Below are 24,618 nucleotides of genomic sequence, written 5' to 3'. Positions count from 1 at the left end.
TGGTTTGTAGATTTGCCTAAATGGTATTAGACATAGCAAAGTTTGCTGCAACATTCATGAGTGCTCATAAGGTCTGAGTATTGGATTCAACCCGCGCTCATTTGTATCACTTCATGGAATTTATCTTGAGTGATCGTGAGATGATGATATCATATAAGTCTTTAAACCTAGATATATGAGTTGTTAACTATGAATTGGCTGTACATTGATAGTACGAAAACGCATCGGTAACTCGATGTTATAAAAACGTGTTTTTGTGCATGATTTGATGAATAGTTAGTACAAACATATGAGTCAAAGTTTATCTGTTCCTTTTAGTCCTTGGAGGACTAGAAGCGATATCTTGGGCCCCTTGATGATTTTGTTTTGACTTATGTGTCGGGCCCGGTCAGAACTAAATTGATGTGTTCAATTAAGTTCTATGTCAAACAAATCAAAAATCGAGAAACAAACTGTTGGACAATAAGTATGACGTTGTTCCATGTATTTGTCCGGCTGATATCTTGAAAAGAGGATTATATGATCACTTATCTAAGATGGAGCGTCTCGTTTCAAAAGAGGCTTTTAAGAGCTATGATTTCTAGTCGGTGTTTTAAGTCGTACTTGCAGTTATAGTTATTAGACTTATCCAAGTAGGAGACTGTTGGATTTAGTGTCTAAGCCCATAACCATAATTGGCATGTACTCACCCTGAGAGTAGCATGGTCCATTTGGGTTGCATGGCACCGGAACAATCTGAAGGATGGACTTTTGAGAAGAGGACCTTTATGACTTATTAATATATTATAAGTTAATATATTAATAGGAAATCATATTATTTAAATTAGTATTGATTAAGAATTAGTTTGGAATTAATTTTGTGATAAAAAGAGACTAATTAAATAAATGGGGATTGATTGTGTAAATCATTCATTCTTATATAGTGGGCTTATGATCCATAATTCTTTATGTTGGGCTAAACCCATGTGGTGACCCATGGATACTCCATGGAGGTTAAAACCCATGGAGCTTGAGGAATGTGGAAATTCATGCACATTAGGGTTTGCATGGTGTAACCCTAGTTGTGTCACACTATATAAAGGACCCCATAGCTACCAAAGTCGGCACCTAAGTGAAAGGAAAGAGGGCTAGCCAATTTTTTGTGCAAGTATACTTCTCTCAAGTTTCTTCCAATTGTTGGTGGTGTTGTGTGAAGCATTTGAGGCATCACATTTGGGGTGCTAGGCTCTTAAAGGCTTAAGGAATCAAGCTACAAGAAAAGGTATGTCATTCTAATAGAATTTTGTATTACATATACTTCATGGTATGCTAGTTAGGATGAAACTTTGGAAAAATGAAAGTTAGCATGTATAATAGAGAAAACATAGATTCAAGGTTTCTAGGGTTGCGTGCACACCTTAGGAGTGTTAGAATGCTCAAACCCCTTCAGTTCTATGTGGGCAAACCCTTCAGATCTAAGGTCTTGAGGGGACTTCATGGCATAAATGTGCCAACTTTATGGACATGGAAGTCCCATGCAACTTAGACCAACTTTTTGGTCTTTTAAGCCCTAGTAGGTCATGCATGCAAGTAAAGATGGGAACTTTACGTGACCAAAGTGTCCCTAGAGTTCAGATCTATGACCCCATGGATTATCTTGAAGTTTTGATGGCTTTTGGAGTTGGATCTAAGCCATTTTGAGTTACGGTTAGAGCTCATTTCTTCTAGGATGGGTCTTAATGGGTAAAGTCGAAAACTTTACCCTCCTAGATGTGTATTCGACCCACATCTGGAATATGGGACTTAGATTCGAAGAATAATGACTCAATGCATTAAGAAGGCTTAACAGACTAAAGAACTCTACGAGTTCATAGAGGAAGTCGGCGAGTTGAGTCAAAGTGTCTCGATTCTGTTAAAAGGAAGGACTCGACAAGTTGATTTGGAAAGTCCCAATTCTATTAATAGGAGGAACTCTATGAGTTCATGAAAGAACTCGACGAGTAGAATCGCGATTTCATGATTTCATGATTTCATGATTATGGAAACTCGACGAGTTGGGTCAACTCGGAATGTTGACTTTGACTTTGACCAGGGTGTTGACTTTGACTTTGACTTTGGCCAAAGTTGACCCTGAAGGGGTTATGAGTATGAAAGGGTAATTAAAGGAAATCTTTGATGTGTAGGAGTTTGAGTGGGGTTGATTTCAGAGCCGTGGACTGTTCAGCTACTTTACAATATTTTAGGTGAGTTACCTTCCAGTAGAAGTGGGTCGATGGCACCAATATCAGCCCACTAGTAGCTGATTATAGTAGAAACAATTGTCTTTGTGATAATTTTCTGGTATGACACTATCTTTTATTCTTTATATACTAGCATGCTATGATATTATGTGATAGTGGTAGGAGAGGTGGATTAGACCTCGTAACCGGTTGAGATAAACCGGAGCGTAGGTCAGGCACCCAAATATGTCTGACAATATGATTGTGATACATTATTATGTAGTAGTGGTAGGGGTGAAATAGACCGCATAACCGGTTGAGATAAACCAGAGGGCAGGTTTAGCACCCAGATATGCCTGGCAGGGTAGGTTGGACACCTAGATATACCTGAAAGGGGTAGGTCAGGCACCTTGGTATGCCTGATATGGGTAGGTTAAGCACCTATGTATGCTCAGTCGGGTAGGTCAGGCACCCTGATATGCCTGACATAATGTTTATTGTATGGTATGTGGTATGATAGGGGAACTCACTAAGCTTTGTGCTAATGGTTTTCAATTTTGGTTTCAGGTACTTCCTTTTTGAAAGGAAAGGATTTAGTATAATCACAGTGCATCACACTATGTTTTCCGCACACAAAATCTTTAGGAGTTATACTATGAAGTTAATTTACTATGACATGTTTTGATTATTGATACATTGGTTTCGATATGGGTTGCTACTATAGATGTTTTCACACAAGTGGTTTTTATATTATTAAATGAAAAATGAAATTTTTGGTCTTAAATTTTGGGATGTTACATAGCCCCAGTTCCTGATGATCCAAATACCAAGGTGGGGAAAACTGTGAATCCAACGATCATCTCTGATCTAGAAAAGCAATGGGCTCTACGTAGAGAGTCTGAGGAACTGTGTGTGGTTCACGTCAAGAACTCACTGTCTGATTGTCTCTATGATCTTTACGCGTCGGTCAAAGATCCGAGAGAGCTATGGGGTGCTCTGGAACTCAAGTATATGACACATGAGGAAGGTACCAACAAGTACCTAGTGTCAAAGTACCTAGAGTTTCAAATGGCTGATGACAAACCTATCATGGAACAAATGCATGAACTCCAGGTCATGGTCAACAAGCTGAACGTGCTCTCCATCTCAATACTAGAACTCTTTCAGGTTAGTGTGATGATCGCAAAACTGCCACCCTCGTGGAAAGACTTCTCTAAGAGAATGATGCATAAATTTGAGGACTACTCCTTGGATGATCTGATGAAACACCACAGAATTAAGGTGTAAAATCGCATCAGGGACAAGCGTGGTAAATTCAGATCGAGTGTGCACCATTTATTAGCAGGGGTTTTGGTCATAAGACCAAGTTTGGGGGACAAAACAAAAGGAACTTGGGACCTAAGAAAAAGAGCTATAAGAAACCAAGTCATCAAAATCCTAACTGAAAGCCAAAGAGGGACGGACCTTGCCACGCCTGCGGAGAGATTGGGCGCTATGTGAGGGAATGCAAAGATCGCAAATCAGGACCGGTTGTACATGCAGTTGATCAAGTGACTGATATGGTGGCAAGTGTGAACCTTGGAGATATTTTCATGATCTCATCGCTTACCCATCAATCTGTGCTTGAGGATGGTTCGTATACACTAGAGCCATTGTGCATGTTTGTGGGAATCGAGAGAGCTTCCACACTTACCGTCCAATGCTACCAGGAACGGTAGTTGTCTATGCTAAAGGTCATAGAGCTAAAGTTCAAGGAAGAGGTGATGTTTATCTAAAGTTCACACATAGTGAATGGGTTACCCTTCAAGATGCTCTTCATGTTCCTACTATCTCGAAGGGGCTGGATTCTCTGGGCAAGTTTGACAAAGGTGGGTTCAAGATGGTGCTTCAGCATGGCAAAATTGGGATCACTAAGGGTAGATGATATATTGGGAGGGCGAACAATTATTTAGGAATGTATCGTTTGTCCCTTAGTGATGAGTCTAGTGTGAGTGGGCCAAGTGTTGAGAGTAATGGTGCTAGTGCAAGTGTTGCAAGTGTGTCTAGTGTTGCTAGTAATGCTGTAATTGGTGGGTTGGTTGCTAATGTGAATGAAGTGAACTTTTATGGTTATTTTGTTTGTTCAATTTCTTTTTGGCATAAATGTTTAGCACACACTGATGTTAAAAACATTGAAAAAAATGCAAAGTAAAATATGACTCAAAATTTTTTGAAAAATGTGAAACTTGTATGAAATAAAGGTTTACAAAGAAACCATTTCCATCAGTTAAAAGGAATACATCATTACTTGAGTTGATTCATTCTGATATATGTGAATTAAATGGAATACTTAATCGAGGAGGAATAGGTATTTCATCACATTATGTGATGTATTTAAACTATGTAAGGCTGAAGTCGGAAATCAACTTGAAAGACACATCAAAATTCTTCGCTCGGACAGAGGCATATAATACTTCAACTAAGAGTTTGACACATTCTATGAAGAAAATGGAATCAAACATGAGAGAACTTGACCATATACTCCCCAATAGAATGGTTTGGCAAACAATCGGGTCAACTATATGTTGAACCCATCAGGTCAACCAAACAATTTGTGGGGGGAAGCACTATTGACTTCTTGTTATGTTCATAATAGGATCAATGGTCGTGTGATTCCTACAAGCCCTTATGTGTTGTGGAAAGGTAGAAATCCTAACCTAGACTATTTGAAAGTGTGGGGGTGTATTGCTTATTATCGGACTCCCGATCCTAAGCGAACCAAATTAGGAGCATGAGCTAATGAGAGTATATTTATTGGATATGCTCACATTAGCAAGGCTTACCGATTATTAGATATTGAATCAGGTGTTGTTGTGGAATCCAAAGATGTAGAATTCTTTGTAGACAAGTTTTATTAGGATGATGAAAACTCTAGTTATACAACATCTACAAGTACTTCTCAAGAAATACTCCCACATCCTCCTATTGTGGAGGAACCTAGGAGAATTACTAGGGATAGAATAGAAAAAAGTTTTGGAGACGGTTTTTATTCTCATTTGGTCAAAGGAACACAAAAGAAAGTGACAAGAGAGGTCATCTTTGCTATTAACTTGGATGATGATCCTAAGACCTTTACAGAAGCCATGACATCTAAAGATGCTACTTTGTGGAAGGAAGCCATCGATGATGAAATGAACTCAATTATGGTTAATGGAACTTGGGAGTTAGTTGATCTACCCAAGGAGAGGAGACCCATAGGATCCAAATGGCTATTCAAGAGAAAATATCATCCAGTTGGATCTATATTCGCCTATAAAGCAAGATTAGTTACTAACGGCTACAGGTAGTGAAAAGGGATTGATTATTTTGATACATATGCCCCTGTTTCTAGGATCAATTCTATTAGAACTCTTATAGATATATATCAGCTTTGAAAGGATTGTACATTCATCAAATGGATGTGAAGACAACCTTTCTGAATGGTTATCTCAAGGAAGAGATTTACTTAGAGCAACCTGAAGATTTCATGACACCTGGATAGAAAAACAAAGTTTGTAGACTTGTTAAATCCTTGTACGAGTTGAAGCAAGCTCACAAACTGTGGCATGAGAGATTTGACACCACTGTGACTGCTCTCAAATTTCAAAACAATGGTGCTAACAAGTGTATTTATTCCAAATACACATCTGATTACATAGTAGTAATATGCCTTTATGTTGATGATATGTTGATCATTAGCACTCACCTAAAAGGTATTCTTGAGACAAAGAAATACCTATCCTCGAACTTTAATATGAAAGATCTTGGTGAAGTTGATTCAATTCTTGGTATCAAGGTGAAAAGGACAAGCGCTCAGATTTCTCTAAGTCAATCTCATTATATAGAGAAAATTTTGACTAAATTTCAACATTTGAATATTATGGAATTCAACACTCCTTTTGATTCAAGTGTGAAACTTAATGTGAATTCTGGATGATCAGTGGCTCAACTAGAATATGCAAGTGGAAATAGGAGCATGATGTATTCTACACATTGCACCTGAACTGACATCGCATTCACTATAAGCAAACTGAGTCAGTATATTGTCAATCCAAGGACGGAGCACTGGATGGCAGTGGGTATAGTACTAGCATACCTGAGTTGACTTATTTTTCATCAAATGGAATACTAGAAGGGTATTCTAATGCAAGCTAGATAGATCACAACAATGACTCAAAATCCACAAATGGTTGGATTTATACTCTAGTTGTCGGTGCTATTTCTTGGGCGAGCAAGAAACAGACATGCATAGCTCATTCAACGATGGAAGCAAACCTAATTTCCTTAGCAACAACGGGAAAAGAGGCATAGTGGATCCGAGATCTACTTATGGATATCCATCTATGGGACATTCCAATGCCTTTAATATTCATGTACTATAACAGTGAGCCCACACTGTCTAAAGTATATAATGGGAAGTCGAGACATGTAGGTATGAGACACAATTTTATGAGACAACTAATTGAAAGTGGTACCATCAAGGTTGTCTATGTCAAGACAAGTAGGAAATTGGTAGATCCATTTACCAAAACTCTGACGAGAGATTTGGTTACATCTACCATGAGAGTCATGAGTCTAAAACAACAATAGAATCGCTTAGTGATGGAAACCCAACTTGGTATTAGTGCCCGTAATTCTCAAGTTTAAAGGGTAACAACGAAGTCACTAACGATAGAAGATACTATCATTAATAATAGATCCATGTGAGGTAGGATAGTACGTTGTTTCCTAGAACGAGGTTGAGTTACGAATCTTAACAAAGTTTTAGAGACATCTAAACAAAATAGATGGTGTAAAACTTTGCCTATATGATCTAGAGGTGGTGCCTCCTCAAGTGGATATTAGTGGTTTATCTTCTGAAGGGTCATGAAATTTATAGCGCATGTCCATATTAGTGCTCAGGAGAACGCAAAGACGGCATGTGATGTGCGGGGTAAACCGGATAAGTCACAATGTTCATGGTTTAAACATATAACGATACCAGTGAATTGGTATCTTCTTGTTTGTTCTCATTAAACTAGGCTTTAATCTTCGTGACACCCAAGTGACATCATGTGTTCGAGTGATAGGAAACTTTCCAACTTGATGGGGGATTGTTGGAAATTATAGAGGTAATCTTGTAAGTTGGTAAGTTTCTGTTGGATTTGGTGTCTAAGCCTGTAACATCCCCCTCTGGCACGTATCACAATATTGTCCGCTTTGGGCCACTCGGCATGAGAACTTCCCAGGGGGTCACCCATCCTGGTACTACTCCCGCCCGAGCACGCTTAACTGCAGAGTGCTTATGGGATCTACTGCCCTCACGGCTTTAAAACGTGTTGTGATAGGGAAGGTATCCACACCCCTTATAAGGAATGCTTAGTTCTCCTTCCCAGACGATGTGGGATCAGATCTAACCCACTTTCACCCCCCATTATAGGGTTCAACGTCCTCGTCGAACACATCGACCCGTGCCTTGGCTCTGATACCATTTGTAACATCCCCCTCATTATAGGGTTCGACGTCCTCGTCGAACACATCGACCCGTGCCTTGGCTCTGATACCATTTGTAACATCCCCCTTTGGCACGTATCACAATATTGTCCGCTTTGGGCCACTCGACATGAGGACTTCCCAGGGGGTCACCCATCCTGGTACTACTCCCGCCCGGGCATGCTTAACTGCAGAGTGCTTATGGGATCTGCTGCCCTCACGGCTTTAAAACGTGTTGTGATAGGGAAGGTACCACACCCCTTATAAGGAATGCTTAGTTCTCCTTCCCAGACAATGTGGGATCAGATCTAACCCACTTTCACCCCCCATTATAGGGTTCGACGTCCTCGTCGAACACATCGACCCATGCCCTAGCTCTGATACCATTTGTAACATCCCCCTCTAGCACGTATCACAATATTATCCACTTTGGGCCACTCGGCACGAGGACTTCCCACGGGGTCACCCATCCTGGTACTACTCTCGCCCGAGCACGCTTAACTGCAGAGTTCTTATGGGATCTGCTGCCCTCACGGCTTTAAAACGCGTTGTGTTAGAGAAGGTATCCACACCCCTTATAAGGAATGCTTAGTTCTCTTTCCCAGCCGATGTGGGTTAGATCTGATCCCACATCGGCTGGGAAGAAGAACTAATCATTCCTTATTAGGGGTGTGGATAACTTCCCTAACACAACGCGTTTTAAAGCCCTGAGGGCAGCAGATCCTATAAGAACTCTGGAGTTAAGCGTGCTCGGGCGAGAGTAGTACCAGGATGGGTGACCCCCTGGGAAGTCCTCGTGCTGAGTGGCCCAAAGCGGACAATATTGTGATACGTGCCAGAGGGGGATGTTACAAATGGTATCAGAGCCAAGGCACGGGTCGATGTGTTCGACGGGGACGTCGAACCCTATAATGGGGGGTGAAAGTGAGTTAGATCTGATCCCACATCGGCTGGGAAGGTGAACTAAGCATTCCTTATAAGGGGTGTGGATACCTTCCCTAACACAACGCGTTTTAAAGCCGTGAGGGCAGCAGATCCCATATGAACTCTGCAGTTAAGCGTGCTCGGGCGGGAGTAGTACCAGGATGGGTGACCCCCTAGGAAGTCCTCGTGCCGAGTGGCCCAAAGCGGACAATATCGTGATACGTGCCATAGGGGGATGTTACAAAGCCCATAACCATAAATAAGATGTACTTGACCCGATTGTAGCATGGTCCTTTTGGGTTGCCTTCACCAGTGCAATCTGATAGGATGGACTTTTGAGAATAAGGTTATTTATGATTTAATAATATATTACAAGTATAATATATTAATATGAAATCATATTATTTAATTAGTATTTGGTTAAGAATAATTGGGAATTACTTTTGTGGTCAAGAGAGTCTAATTAAATATATGGGGATTGATTATGTAAATCAATGATTCGTATAGTGTGGGCCAATGATCCATGATTATGTAGATGGGCAAAAATAATCCATGGATAGTCCATGGAGGTTAAACCCATGGAGCATAAGAATGTGGAAAGTCATGGATAATTAGGGTTTACAAGGTGTAACCCTAGCATATGCCACACTATAAAATGGATCCCTTAGAGCCAAAATCGGTTACAACATACTTTCTAAGAGTGTGAAGTTGATTTTGTGCAAGTAACCTATTATCTCAAATCTCTTTCATATTGGTGTTTGTGAACCATTAGAGGCATCACACTTGGGGTGCTCAAGCTTTCAAATGTCAAGAACTACAAGTCCTTCTAAAAGGTAAGTCATGTAACTAGTTGTATCATTCAATTGTTCAAATGTGTGCTAGTTAGGACAATGCTTTGGAAAATTGAAAAATATGCATGTATAATTAGAGAAAACATAGATCCGAATCATTTAGGGTTGCATGTGCACCATAGGAGTGTTATAGTGCTCAAAACCCAACAGTGGTATCAGAGTCTTGGATTGTTTTCTGTTATACTTGATGCTTACTGGTTTTCAAAATTGAAAAAATCGATTTTCTGCCTTCTGACTGGTGAACTCGGCGAGTCCACTGGCTGACTCGACAAGTCCACCTAGTAATAGACAAACTCGACAAGTCCAGTTCATGTACATGCCGAGTTGGTGCTCCTGTGTGCAGAATTTCGAGTTTTTGGCTAGAATTGGATTAGGATCATTACCCCAAACTGTTTTTTGAACCATGAAACTTGTTTTTGATATGGTAATGATCATGCTTATCCAATTAAAAGATAATTGTCATAATTTCAAGATTTGTATTAGTTTATATGATTAGGCTAATTTCTTGAAGATTTTTGAAATGAGTTATCTTGTTCTTATGAGTTTAACTAGATTATGGATGAATTTGTTGATTATTGTGTTAATTAAAATAATGATCTAAATGCCTTTAATGGACTCCATAACTTGTGCTCAAGTTATGGAAAATGAAAAGTCTTTTCTTCAAAATTGCATTAAACTCATAAGTTATGAACATGAATAGTTTTAACAAGTTTCAAAACTTGCCCTCAAGTTTTGGAATTTGTAAAGTCACACTAATGAAACTTTAGTTCCAAACCCTAGAGTTTTAAAAGTTAAAATTCAACCCTTATACTTTATAATATTATAAGTTTAATATATATATATATATATATATATATATATATATATATATATATATATATATATATATATATATATAAGAAAAGTCGGTCTTACCGTTAGTAGGCCTCATTCACGAAGCTGGTCTATAAGGGGGTATAAGGTTACTGCCTATAAAATGGTGGTTTAGTGGGTGTCCACTCTCACCCACCGCTTCCTTGACTGGTGGGGGGTCGTTAGCCGAACGGGTAGGATAAGACATTAATTCTCCCTCATTAAAAGTATAATGATAAATATAAAGTAACTAAACTTTTATTAAATTCCCAATCTTAGTTACTTTAGGAAAATGTGAAAATGGTGCTAATCCATGAAATTACACTTTCCACAATCTTAAGTTATTAGTAGAGCGTGTGTAGTTAACCGGCAACTAATCTGGGACTGACAATGTGTGGCAAAGGGTAGCTTGATGTTAATCATAGATCAGCGGAGCGTGTGTGGTTAACCGGCGCATTGATTAGGTGATCTGTAACATTGGGTGTACCAAGCTAGTTTGCATGGTTATTCACACCTTTTTTGTGATCCTCGGCATCCCAGTCACAAACTTGAAGGGCACAATCAAGATTTAAACATGTCATTGAAAAGTTCAATGAATCTCAAAGGATCTAGGAATTTCAATCCAATTAAAACTTAATAATCTATTTCATTTTTCATGGTGGAAATTGGTAAACCGTCATTCACCTACCTTCAAATATTTTACAATTGGATTACGGCATCCCTTTTTGTAATTATAGAATATTGTGTTGGGTCCTAGCCTTAATATTTCATTTGGGTGTAATATTAAGGATTATCATTGTTGGGTAGCGTTTTGTTATGTATTGCGTCTATTGGGCTCGCTTATTAGTCCAGTTTTGTAACTCCGGTTTGGGCCTGTCCAACCGAGAGCTTGATAGGGTTTACTATAAATATATATGCTTGCATGCATATTAGGTTAACGATAGAAAAGATTATTATGATAGATCAGAGCATTATTTCTTTATCGTTCTTGTAACCCTAAATCCTCTAGAACGGAAATTCTTTATCGATCTCTGCTGAGGATTGTTGATCTAATCATTCGACACACTTTGATCCATACTTGTGTTATTTGCAGTTTTCGTATTCATCATTTTACCTGTTTTAAAGATCCAAACGATCTTCAAGTTAGATTTATAACTTATCAATTGATATCAGAGCAGGAGGCTGTGTAATTCATACACTTCTTTTCTGTGAAAAAGGTTGCGATTACGGTTATTCCGCATTTACTGATATTTATTGAGCCGTCATCCCATAATTGATGTAACTCGGTATTTATTTGTTTTGCCCTAATTTAATTCATTACAAGTCTGATCTTTTAAAACAGGTTATTCGATCAAGCATGGACGAGTCACAATCAAATCCAATTAATATCTCGAACATCATCGGATCAACGACGAAGATTCCCATCCTTTACACCCAGGATTATGAAGTCTGGGCTCATCACTTTGAAGACTATGTTATAGGATCTGAGGACAATGGATACCTCATCTGGGAAGCAATAGTATCTGGACCATTCGCTCATTCAGCAACATCAAGAATTATTAAGACTCAGAAGGAATATAATGATCTTTTGAAAGATGTTAAAGATATTGCTCAAGACGAAAAAGATAAATTTCAGTGCAATATTAAAGCATTGAGATTAATCAGGTTCGCTCTTCAATCTGACACTTTCAGGCTGGTAAGTTCATGCACAACTGCTAAAAAAATATGGGATAGGCTGCGAGAGTTATATTCAACGGACGAAGATCTCGAGCATTCCATTCAAACCTTACTCCTGTCCGAGTTTGGTGAATTTAAGCAGGATTCAGAAGAAACTGTAACTCAAACGTTCGATCGCTTCAATCATCTTCTTAGCAAGATGATTAAACATGACATTGAAAGGAAGCTGATTGAACAAAAGGTCACGTTTTAAACGGCCTTAGATCTGAGTGGAGAGCTGTAGTGTCCATAGTTAAAGCGCATGAGCAATTCAAATCTTATTCTCTGGCGAAACTGGTAGGCATTCTGAAGTCTCAAGAAAAGATCGTGTTACAGGAGAAAAATGTGGTTTCAAGCTTGGGTTCATTAGCCTTTCTGTCCAAAAGCAAAGCTGTGACGGAAGATGAAGACCTCAACCTAGAGGATTATGACCTTACCTCTGAAGACTATGCAATGATGGTGTCAAACCCAAAAAGGTTCATCAAGAAAAGATTCCCCACCAACAAGAATCGAAATTGGCAGGGAAGTTATAGTTCTGAAAAGGTCAGGGAAGAACCGAAGGTGGAAGAACCAAAGAAGGAACCGAAAGCTGAAGGAGATTCGGGAGTGAGCTGCTATTTTTGTGGAGGAAAGAACCACTATGCAAAAGATTGTGTCCTCAAGAAAATGGCAGAAAAGGATGATGAAAAAGATGAAGAAGCTTTGTTGCTGAAAAAGCTAGAGGAGATCAGGAAGAATAAATCTACTGCTAACCCTTCTATGAATCCTTTAATTGTGCAGGGTTCGGTAGCGGACGATGAGTTCGGTGGCGTGGAGGTCTGGTCAACCGACTCTGAAGATGATGAAGTAAGGAAGCCTTCTCATGGAAAGGCATATGTGGCGAAAGAAGAGAGTAGTGGTGGAAAATGCTTGATGGTGTCCGATGTATCTCATATGAGGGGATACAACACAGATGGTGGGAATGAAGACGCAAAGGAGCGAGAGGACTTGTGCTTCACAGCAAAACCGCTCAGCGTACAGTTCAACGAACTTGATGAATTAATCAAGAAGGTACAATCCGTTTTTATTGCATTCAAAGTCCCACAAAGCTCATATGAAAAAGAATTAAAAAATGTTAATTCAAGAATCTCTCATCTAGACAGCAGCTTAACTCAAACACGAGTCACCAATTCTAACCTAACTGACCAAATAAGCAGGGTATCTTCAAAGAGTGAGGAACGAAGGATGTGGATCGAACTGAAGGAGTCGGAGTTAATCAAAACCAAAGATGAAAACATTTATTTGCAAAGAGACAATTTAAAGCTTTTAAAACAGAGAAATGTTTTTTTATTTGATTGCTAAACGTCTTTATACTAATATCACGCAGCTTCATTTGGACTGTGAAATAAGACAAAAGATTCATCGCATGATTTTACCCTTCCTTGAGTTTAAGGAGGATGAAATTGATGCTGAAGCATATAATTGTGAAAGTGTTATTTCGTCTGAAGATGTTAATCCGACATATATGTATGGACTAGACAAAATCGAATCTTTCATAAAGTCCAAGGACCATAAGGACATGCTTAAAAACCTTTTGGATGAAAATGATAAACTGAAACTGAGGACCGAAACCATACAAAAATTTGACTCATTGAATACCAACTTGAGCTCAGAAAATAAAATTGATGTTGAAAATGCATCTGAGCTTAATGAGGACGACAATATGAGTGAAATTTCTGTAGAGGACACAGTTGATTGTTTAGAATTTGTCAAGAGCGAACCCGAAAACCACAAGAATCTCATTTCAGAAAATTCAGTGGAGTTTGCTCGTTTGTCCTAACAAAAGTCCCCGATTCTTGCAGAAAAGGCAGTAGTATACCAAAAGGTAAGAACCACTCCAAATCAGGTGTATAAGGTGACAGGCGTAACCGAACATCAGACCGCTGAACTCACAACCATTGTAAACGAAGGCAATGCTGATGGCTGCGACGAGTTCTTCTGGTCAGCTCCCATCGACAATGCTGACGAAACGGTAGGTCTGTCTGAAAGGACTTCGTGGTAAAGCAAAGGCAGATATGTGCCAGAACCTTTGAATAAGCCTGATAGCTTCGATGTGCCAAGTACTAGTGGTACAAAAGATGTTCCTCAAGAAAAAGGAATTCCTGCAAAAGAAGTCACTCCTTTAAGCGAAACATCATCAGTTCAGAGTGAACCAGCTAAAGGAAAACAGAAACCAAAAGCCAATATCCATCATCAACCGAAGCAGATGAGAAATCAAAAACAGCAAAGGAATCAGAGATACAAGAAGAATCTCTCTGAAAAAAAACAGTTTTGGCAATCTCAAAATGCCTATTTCTCATATCGTGACAGGAACTTAAAGTCAGAGAAAAGTCCTGTTAAATCACAAGAGAGCAATAACTACCGAAAGCAGAGGTTCGGTTCAGAGAATAACATCAACCGAAAGCAGAGGTTCGGTTCAGAGAACAACATCAACCGAAAGCAAAGGTTCGGTTCAGAGAACAAAAGAGATCAAAATTCTAGGTTCGGTCCCACTAATGATCAAAAGCAAAAGGGTCACCTAGAATCTCAAGTCAAGAAATCATCTAAGTCTAAGTTCTCTCATTCTAACTCTTCTAATTCTTCAAATTCTTCTAATTCCTCTCAACCCCATTCTAAATTCCATTATGTTCACTCTCAAAAACCTCAATCATCAACTGAACTAAAAGGAAAACTGAAGGTTTCATCAGTTAAACCAGAGTCCAAACCAAAAGCAACGAATTCCAATAAAATTAAGGTTTTCACCATCAAAAAGAAAGATGAAACAACACTAATAAAAAGAACATATCTTGTTGACATCTCTCTTACTATTCCTGTTCCTGTGAAAGGCTCACGAGGACCCAAGAAACTTTGGGTTCCTAAATCTGCTTAATTTTTGTAGGTTATCAGTGACGAGCAGTTTGACGAAGAATGGTACATTGACAGTGGCTGCTCGCGTCACATGACAGGAAGGAAGGAAGAGCTAAGGGAATACAGGTCTCTTTCAAACGGTGGAAATGTCAAGTTCGGGAACAACTCCTTTGGCACCATAAAAGGCTATGGAATGATTACAAACAGTGATTTCATGATTAGGAAGGTTGCATACGTGGAAGGACTACAACATAACCTCATCAGTGTATCTCAGCTTGTTGGAGGTACCGGTCTCAAGGTTTCATTCGACGATGAGGGTTTTGAAATAATTGAGAAGAAGACGAAAAGAGTTATTCTCAAATCGAAGTGTAAAGGTGAAATGTTTCCCCCAAACCTCAAACCTATCAAAGGGAACCCAGCTATCTGCCTGTTATCCAAAGCACAATCTGACGAAAGCTGGTTGTGGCACCGAAGACTCTCTCATCTCAACTTTAAGGATATCAAAAAACTTGTCACTGGAGGTCATGTTCGAGGTCTTCCATTGCTCAAGTACGATATAGAACATTTGTGTGCTGCATGTGAAATGGGGAAGCAGAGTCGTCAAAGTCATCCATCTATAATAAACACTAAAGTTGTTGAACCACTAGAGTTACTTCATATTGATTTGTGTGGTCCATCATCTATCGAAAGTATCGGTGGTAGCAAGTACATTCTTGTTATTGTTGATGACTTTTCGCGTTTTACATGGGTGTTCTTTCTGAAGCTTAAATCTGAAGCGACTTACAAGCTAAAGGTGTTCATCAAGCAGGTTGAAGTACAGCTGAAGAAAGTCGTTCGCAACATCAGGAGCGACAATGGACTGGAATTAAAAAATAAAGAATTCGAAGAATTCTTGGCAGAAAAAGGAATTAGTCACAACTTCTCAGCTCCCTACACACCTCAACAAAACGGAATTGTCGAAAGACGAAACTGATCTTTGTGTGAAGCGGCCCGAACCATGCTAAGTTTCGCTTCCTAACCTTTATATTTTTGGGCTGATGCTATTTCTGTTGCTTGTTTTACACAGAACAGGTCATATCTCAATAAGCGCTTCACTCTCACTCCTTATGAGATCATCAACAACAGGAAGCCAAATGTCAAGTTTTTCCATGTGTTCGGTTCACGGTGTTTCATCTTCAATTCTAAAGAACACCGCAACAAGTTTGATGTCAAAGCCGACGAAGGGATATTTCTGGGTTATTCTCTTACTTCTAAAGCGTACAGGGTATTAAACAAGCGTTCGAGGAAAATTGAAGAAACTTATTACGTGACTTTTGACGATAGCTATGTCAAAAAGCTAAAGGCCAACGAAGACACAGCTGGAGAAATCTTTCCTCAAACTGGCCAAGTCACAGCCTCAATCGCAAACCTATTTGAGAAGTTTGTTGAGTTATTTGATGAACCAGAGAAGGCCACTCTCTCAGAAGCCAGCGCAGCTGACAACAGGGTAGATCATTTGAAGCAACTTGTCGAAGATGCTGCAAAGAGAATGAATGAAGGAGGATCAAGTTCTGACGACCCTCCACAACACAATGCTTCAGTTGAGGGGGAGGATCCATCTTCGTCATCACAGCCGAGCTCACATGTTGAGGGGGAGATAAGTTCTCAAGCTGCTCCCGAACGCACTTCACCAACCGAAAGTGCCACACCAACCGAAAATGCTTCATCACCCAAAGGTGCATCAACACCCGAAAGCTCAGCACCACCAGAAACCTCTGTAGCTCAAGATACTCAAGAAATACCTGATAGATTATCTGTCGAGGGGGAGAATGTAGATATGTCTTACGACTATGAAAGTCAATCCGAACTAGAAGAGATGGTAAACGCTGAATTGGATCCAACCTTTGATCCAAACTACCCTCCTCTCGTCAAATGGACCAGAGATCATCCTGTCTCCTAGGTTGTTAGTAATGTATCTGAAAAGGTTCTGACCCGATCACAACTCAAGGCAAAACAAACTTCCTTGTTTTCAAAAGTAGAATTCTGTATGTTTAACTCCTTCGTATCAAAAGTTGAACCAAAGACAGTTAACACTGCTCTTGATCACTCCGATTGGGTTCAAGCTATGCAAGACGAACTGAATGAATTCGAAAGGAACAAAGTTTGGCGACTCATTCCAACTCCTCCAGATGCCTCAGTTGTTGGTCTCAAATGGGTCTTCAGGAACAAAATGGACAAGGAAGGGAACGTGATACAAAACAAAGCACGTCTGGTAGTGAAAGGATACTGTCAGGAGGAAGGAATTGACTATGAAGAGACTTTCGCTCCTGTAGCTAGGCTGGAATCCGTTAGAATATTTCTTGCCTATGCTGCACACAAAAACTTTGAAGTCTACCAAATGGACGTCAAGTGTGCATTTCTCAATGGTGAACTTGAAGAAACAGTGTACGTGGAGCAACCTCCTGGATTCGTAAATGAAAGGTATCCTAATCATTGTTATATTATGGACAAAGCCGTGTATGGACTGAAACAAGCTCCGAGAGCCTGGTATGAAACGCTGACAAAGTTTTTGAAGATGTCCAAATTCAAACAAGGTTCGGTTAACCCAACCTTTTTTCGTAAGAAGGAAGGTAACCACCTTATGATTGTTCAAATTTACGTCGATGATATCATATTTGGCTCTACGAATCCCAGCTTAATGGCTAAATTCAGAAAGCTGATGGAGACTAAATTTGAAATGAGCTCAATGGGTCCAATTAACTTTTTCCTTGGTTTAAATATTAGACAGGGACCCGAAGGCATCTTTATTAATCAGGAAGCTTACACGAAGACTCTCCTTGCAAAATTTGGCATGATGGGAGATTCAAAAGTCAAAGTTCCCATTGCGTTCGGCACCAAGCTCACTCTATCCTTGGATAAGCCAGCAGTAGATATTACGCTATATCGCCAGATGATCGGTTCACTGATGTATCTTACTGCTAGCAGGCCTGCTATCATGTTCTCTGTTTGTTATTGTGCTAGATTTCAGGCGAATTCACGTGAACCTTACATGCTTGCAGTCAAGAACATTCTTCGTTATCTCAAGCGAACTACCTCTTTAGGTCTATGGTATCCATCCAACTCGGGCTTCTTCGTTCAGGCCTACTCAGATGCAGACCTTGGAGGTTGTGGACTAGACAGGAAAAGCACCACTGGCGGCTGCCAATTCCTTGACGGGAAGTTGGTTAGCTGGCAATCAAAGAAACAAACGTGTGTGTCTTTGTCTACAGCTGAAGCAGAATACATTGCAGCTGCATCCTGTACTTCTCAAGTGATTTGGATCCAAAGTCAACTCCGAGACTATGGACTCAATATGAAAAAGATCCCACTATATTGTGACTCTGAAAGTGCAATTAGGATCTGTCATAACCCAGTGCAACACTCAAAGACTAAGCACATAGCACTGAGGTATCACTTCATTAAAGATCATGTGGAAGATGGAAACGTTGAAATTCATTTCGTTAGAACCACTGATCAACTGGCTGGCGTCTTCACCAAAGCCCTTCCTGAAGCATCATTTAACAAAATTCTACAAGGGCTAGGCATGATGGAATCAGAGTCAGTACCACAAATCACCTCTCAAACTCAAAAGTAAGAAGCGAAATAGACCGAACGTTCGGGTTCGGTTTTTGTACTCATGTACCGAAATGAACCGAACGCTCGGGTTCGGTTGGATAATCTGCATTTCGCTCATCAATCAAAGGTGGTTTTCTTGGTTGTAAATTTCATGTATAATTGTTCCTATTACATTTCTTTTATTGTTAAAAGTATTCTTTCTTTGAAAAACCATTTTCTTTGGTAACCGAAATAAACCGAACGTTCGGGTTCGGTTTCTCAATTTTTCTCATCCGAAATAAATCGAACGCTCGGGTTCGGTTCCAAAGTTTTTCTAAACCGAAATAAACCGAACGCTCGGGTTCGGTTTTCCAAAGTTTTTCCCATCCGAAATAGACCGAACGCTTGGGTTCGGTTTCTCAAGTTTTTTTTAACAACCGAAATAGACCGAACGCTCGGGTTCGGTTTTTCAAATTCTCACAACCGAAATAGACCGAACGCTCGGGTTCGGTTCCAAAGTTTTTTTTTTTTATCTTTTATTTTCTTTCTCAGTCTTATTTTTTTTATTTTTATTTTTATTTTTTTACTATTATTTTTCAAAAATTCCAAAAATATTTTTCTTAATATATACTTTCAAAAACCCCAAAAATATTTTGTTCTTTCTTTCTTTTTGACGTTAAGTTTATTTGTGTGTTTGTTTATGGGGAAATTGTTGAATTAGTTAAGTGTCCCTAGAAGCATGTTATTGTATGTGTCCAAAGCCTCATTTGATTCTGAATAATAGCCTTAATGACTCGGTATACACAAACCTTGTCTTCCCAATTAGGCTATCACATTTATTCTAATCGAGAGCTACCTAACTCTCTTCTCACAAGAGATAAGAGTTTTCTGCTTAGTCCTATCTTTCACAGCAGAGGTACTTTGCTTTCTTACACCATCTACATTACACTTCTCCATTCCTCTCAGTTCACATACGTAACCCTTGAGACTCTCAGCAATTACCACTAAGGTTTATGGTTACCCAATAACTGCGTTCATGATCTTAGTTTCGTGCCACTACGAGCTGAGTGAAACCCAAAATTCAATACCCAATCTGAATTGACGGTGAACAATTAAATTGCTCTAGTTTTCACTAATGAATTGACGGCCATATCTTCATGAAGTCTCAAAATTTTCTTTTGTGTGATTCCTATGAAATTGTTAAAAACCATAACATTTCTTCCCTTGGGATCCAGTTTTTAATTTTTGTTGAGATTTTATATTTCCCAGCTAATTTAAAATTATTACCAACCTACTTGTTCAACAGACTACACTGGTCTCACAAGTACTTTGTTCACTTTCTATCTTATTTCAAGATTAGAACTGTTGAATCAAAGCAAAGACCACCCTAAAAAGCTTAATTAAAAGAAGCCTTTCAACACTTCTTAATAAGTGTTTGATCGTTATTCAACGGGAAACCACACTAACACTTTAAGGTCTCTCTTGAACTTGAAGGAAGAGATTCGTGCCCGGGATCATTTGTTTCATGTCTTTATTGACATCACAATTTTTCCTAAAAAGGATTGCTTTATTTCTTTTCTTTTACACCCTTAACACGAAAATCTTTGATTTTCCAAAACTCTAGTTCTAATAATTACATGCTTTTTCATTGGATTGGTGGTTAATTATAAGCTGTGGTCAATTTTCATCCACGTGGGAGCATAGTTCAAATGATACCGTTACACCTTAAAGGGATAAGATGAAGAGTTTCTGACTCAGGCAGGAGTCTAATCGATTTGATTTCAAACGGCGTAAAAGGGAACGCGTGCGGATTTGAAACGACTAATCTCCAAATGACGTCGCAGACGCGTGTGTGAATTTGAAACGGTTCATCTCCAAATGGCGCAGAAGAGGGGCGTGTGAATCTGAAACGCTTCATATCTAAACGGCGCTTGATGGGAGGCGTGTTCTTAGGGGCTGACATTCTCTCTCATGCGTGATCATCGGCAACCCCAACTGTCACGCATCAGTCAACTCCGAAAAACCCTTCCATTCTCAATCGAAGATTTGGGAAGATCTTTCTCTCTCCTTAAACCCCAGTATAAAAGGCAACATCCTCTACCATTTACCTCTTTACTGCAAGTAAAATTCCTAGAGCGCATGAAATCCCTGAACCTTAACTGTTCATCATCTTCTTCCCTTTCTTCAAGCAATGGCAGATTCATCCTCTGTTCACGCCACTTCTCACATACTGCCTATTCGCCCACAACAATGCCTCATCATCGGTCTAACCCCTCATGCTTATGATTCCTACATGTTCCCCATTGTCGAGTGTTTGAAGTTTTCGCCGATTGCTCCTGCACTTTCAAGATCTGAATCCGTTCCAATGGAGTTCTTGTCGCAGATCTTTGCGACTGCCCACTACGACAAGGTTGTTGACAGAATATTCTTTGATATTCTTCAGCACAAGGCCTCGATCTCAAAGCAAAGATTTTGCTCGTTGCTAGGGTTTGAACCTGATTCATCGAGGGTTAACCCAGAAACAATTCCAATGGGGCATTTATTCAAAATGTTCTACAACATGGGTTATACGGAGGTGCTTTCTTCCGTCGCAAAGTTCAAGAAGTCATGCTTGCCGCCACAGTGGAACGGGATGTTCACTGTGCTATTCAAAGGGTTATCTGAAAGAAGCTCTGGATCTGACGGGGCCAGTCGCCTTTTCTTGTCGATAATGTATGGTGTCTACAATGGCATCAACATGGATTATGGGTTTGTTCTGTGGCAACAACTCATCCAAAGTCTCTCCTCTACATCCAGGCATTCTGAAATTTCATACGCCAGGTTCTGGACTTTGGTTACGAAGTGGGTGATGTACAAGTACAGCGTCCCCATTGTCGCCGGTGCTCCGATGTCTTCGATTGGTACATTTCATACCACGAAGATCATCGTCTCAGATGCTTCCAAATTTCCCTTCAATGGTTCCATTCCGAAATCTATGTATGCTGACGTTCCAGCTGACAGCCGGATTATCAGGACCTACAAAGAATTCGAGCGTTCTGGTCCGAGGGATCTCACACCGGAGATGTTGAAGTCGATTCATGAAGCCGACAAGCCTACTCCAAGAGGCAAGAAGGCTGACAAAGGGAAACAGGTGGCGAAAGGGGCTAAAGGCCCTTCTCCTAAGAAGAGGAAACCCACAAAATCTGCTCAGTCTCCGCAGTATAAGAGGCGAAAAACACAACCCAGGAGAAAGCTGATTATCGCTTCCTCCTCCAGTGAGTCAGAGGGTGAGAGTTCGGATTCTGACGACTCTCCACGAGGCAACACACCACCCAGATCTCCTACCCCTGAGATTCAAATCCCTCCTTCTCCAATTCCCTCTCCTCCTAAAACTATTCCTACTTCCATTCCCACCATAAACCCCTTTACTCCCATTCCAAACACTTCAATCCCAATGTCACCACCAATATTCACCGACGCAACCACAACATCCAGTGCAAATGTTAGAGCCAACGTATCTGATACGGGGGTTCATACTGATGCAACCGAACCTCCACCAGCACCCGAAACCATAAACACAACCGAAACCCAAAAAGCACCCGAACCTACCCCTACACCTTCACCCGAAACAACCCAACCCGAACCTACCCATACCACTGTACCACCAGCCTTACCACCACCACCATCTCCCGGTCACGCCTCTGACGGAGACGACACTTTCCTTGGCGGGGAAAACATGACGTTTGATTCGGTCTACTACAGTCCGTTTCAAGTTCAGAGCGATGATGATGATGACGCTCCGGTCACAAAGAAACATCTTAAGGAGCTCCATGACAAGGTCGACTTGCTCATTGCCTCTTCTTCCACGTCTCAATCATCACTCTCTGAAGCTGCTATTCAGAAGATTGTTGATGCTTTCTCAAGGGCTCAGCAAGATTCTATCGCTTCTGCAACCTCTGCCATCGATGCCTCAATGAAAGCCTGTCAGGCTGCGACCGAAAAAGTCGATAAACTATTTTCTGATGCCTCTGCCCTGTTAAAGTCTTTACAGGAGAGTGTTAATGCCACCAAGACTACGTTGGAAACAATTGTCAACAGTTGGCCACGTCTGTCTCTACTGAGTTGAAGTCCTTTGCTTCACTTCGTCAATCGCTCACAGACGACAACTCAGCCTTCCGTGCTACTATTGACGAGCGTCTCTCAAAGCTCCAAGAAGATTTGGCTGCTGAGAACTCATTGATGGATGTTTTGGCAAAGAAGACCACTGCCCTAAAGGTCAAGAGTGCTCAACTCTCCCATTCTCAACAGCAGATTGACACTCTTCGGTCCGAACGGGAGGTCATTAAGACGTGTGTTTCGGATGTCCACTCAGCCATCTCCAACATCCTCGAAGCACATGATCCTATCCTTAACCATTCTGTGAGGCGTACCCTTGCAGAGAAGCTCGCTCCTGCCCTAGACCTGTTAAGCAAAATTGAAGGGCTACCCGATTTCGTGTCCATTCCGAAACAAGGGGGAGAAAAGGAGTCTGTATCTCAAGCAACTCATTCCTCAAAGGCAACTCACACAACCGAACCTCCTCCTGTAGGCCAAGCCTCCGGTTCGGGTGTGAAGGATAAAGGCAAGAAGCTTGCTGAGGAAGAAGAGGAAGAAGACAAAGAAACCATTGCCGACTTGTTAAAGCGTAAAAGTCGACGCAATGAGGCTGATGATAGTGCTCGTGTGGCAAAAGAAGCTGAAGAAGATGAACGAAAACAGAAGGAAGCCCACGACCTTCTCGAGAGTAGGAAAACTCTTTTTCCTGCTTGGACTCTCGAGAGGATGATAAAGGAAGCAATCGACACTCCGAGCATCTTGTGACTGGAACCAGTTATTTCTTTTGACTGTTCCAATACTGTCGACTCTCAGTTCGACATGCCACTGACCCGAAAGGCGTTCATCTTTCACGCCTTCTCCAACGTTGCAGAGTTCCCTCATCCTCATCCACAGGTTGATCGGGACTTGATTGATTTCTATTTGAAGGCTGCTCAACCTCAATATCAAACTTGGAGTGCTCAGAAGATTATCAACGTTCGGGTCTTGAAACCGTACACTGAAGGGAAGTTTATTAACGTTCGGTTCAAGGTGCTTAGGGGATCTGCCAAAACCGAACATGCCATTTCTTTAGCAGATCTTCCGAACCTCAATCCCCATGATTGGATTATCCGGCACAGTATCCTTCTGACCAACGAAGCTGAATATGGTCCGATCATCGACCATCTCAAGAGGATGCTGGTGTGCTACATCATGGAAGTTGCACTGATGGATCAGGAGATAGCAAGCGTCTTCAAGAAGAAACCAACAATATCTCCTGTTGGCTCGGCCAGTGATCTGAACCAAATGCAGATGGGAAAAATTGATTCGAGGTGAAACTCAGTCATGTTCACTAGGAATGAAGGACATAAATGTCTTTTTGCCTTAGCTGATAAACATTTGTACACCACTACTTGCCTAGAGCATGTGTTGGGGATCATCCACAGATTCAAGGAAAATACAGCGGATGATATCAAGTATTTTGATGACATGATACAATGGTACATTCGGTTCAGATAGATGATCCTTGCGCTTATCTCACGTCTGTTTGAAACTGTAAAGAAGAAAGTTCCCACTGCTGGCCCAAGCAAGAAGAAGAAGTAGTCTCGCTCCAATTTGACGCAAAGGGGAGATTGTTGGGTAGCGTTTTGTTATGTATTGCGTCTATTGGGCTCGCTTATTAGTCCAGTTTTGTAACTCCGGTTGGGGCCTGTCCAACCGAGAGCTTGATAGGGTTTAGTATAAATATATATGCTTGCATGCATATTAGGTTAACGATAGAAAAGATTATTACGATAGATCAGAGCATTATTTCTTTATCGTTCTTGTAACCCTAAATCCTCTACAGCGGAAGTTCTTTATCGAGCTCTGCTGAGGATTGTTGATCTAATCATTCGACACACTTTGATCCATACTTGTGTTATTTGCAGTTTTCGTATTCATCATTTTACCTGTTTTAAAGATCCAAACGATCTTCAAGTTAGATTTATAACTTATCAATCATCTAACCTAAACTTTGTTCTTCTTCTTTCAGATGTCTATCCCAAACAATGCTTCCAACCCAATCCCTTCAGGCT

This window comes from Lactuca sativa, chromosome 5 (assembly GCF_002870075.4).
Source record: "Lactuca sativa cultivar Salinas chromosome 5, Lsat_Salinas_v11, whole genome shotgun sequence".
Lineage (NCBI taxonomy): Eukaryota > Viridiplantae > Streptophyta > Magnoliopsida > Asterales > Asteraceae > Lactuca > Lactuca sativa.
Note: the sequence above shows the minus strand (reverse complement) of the source record.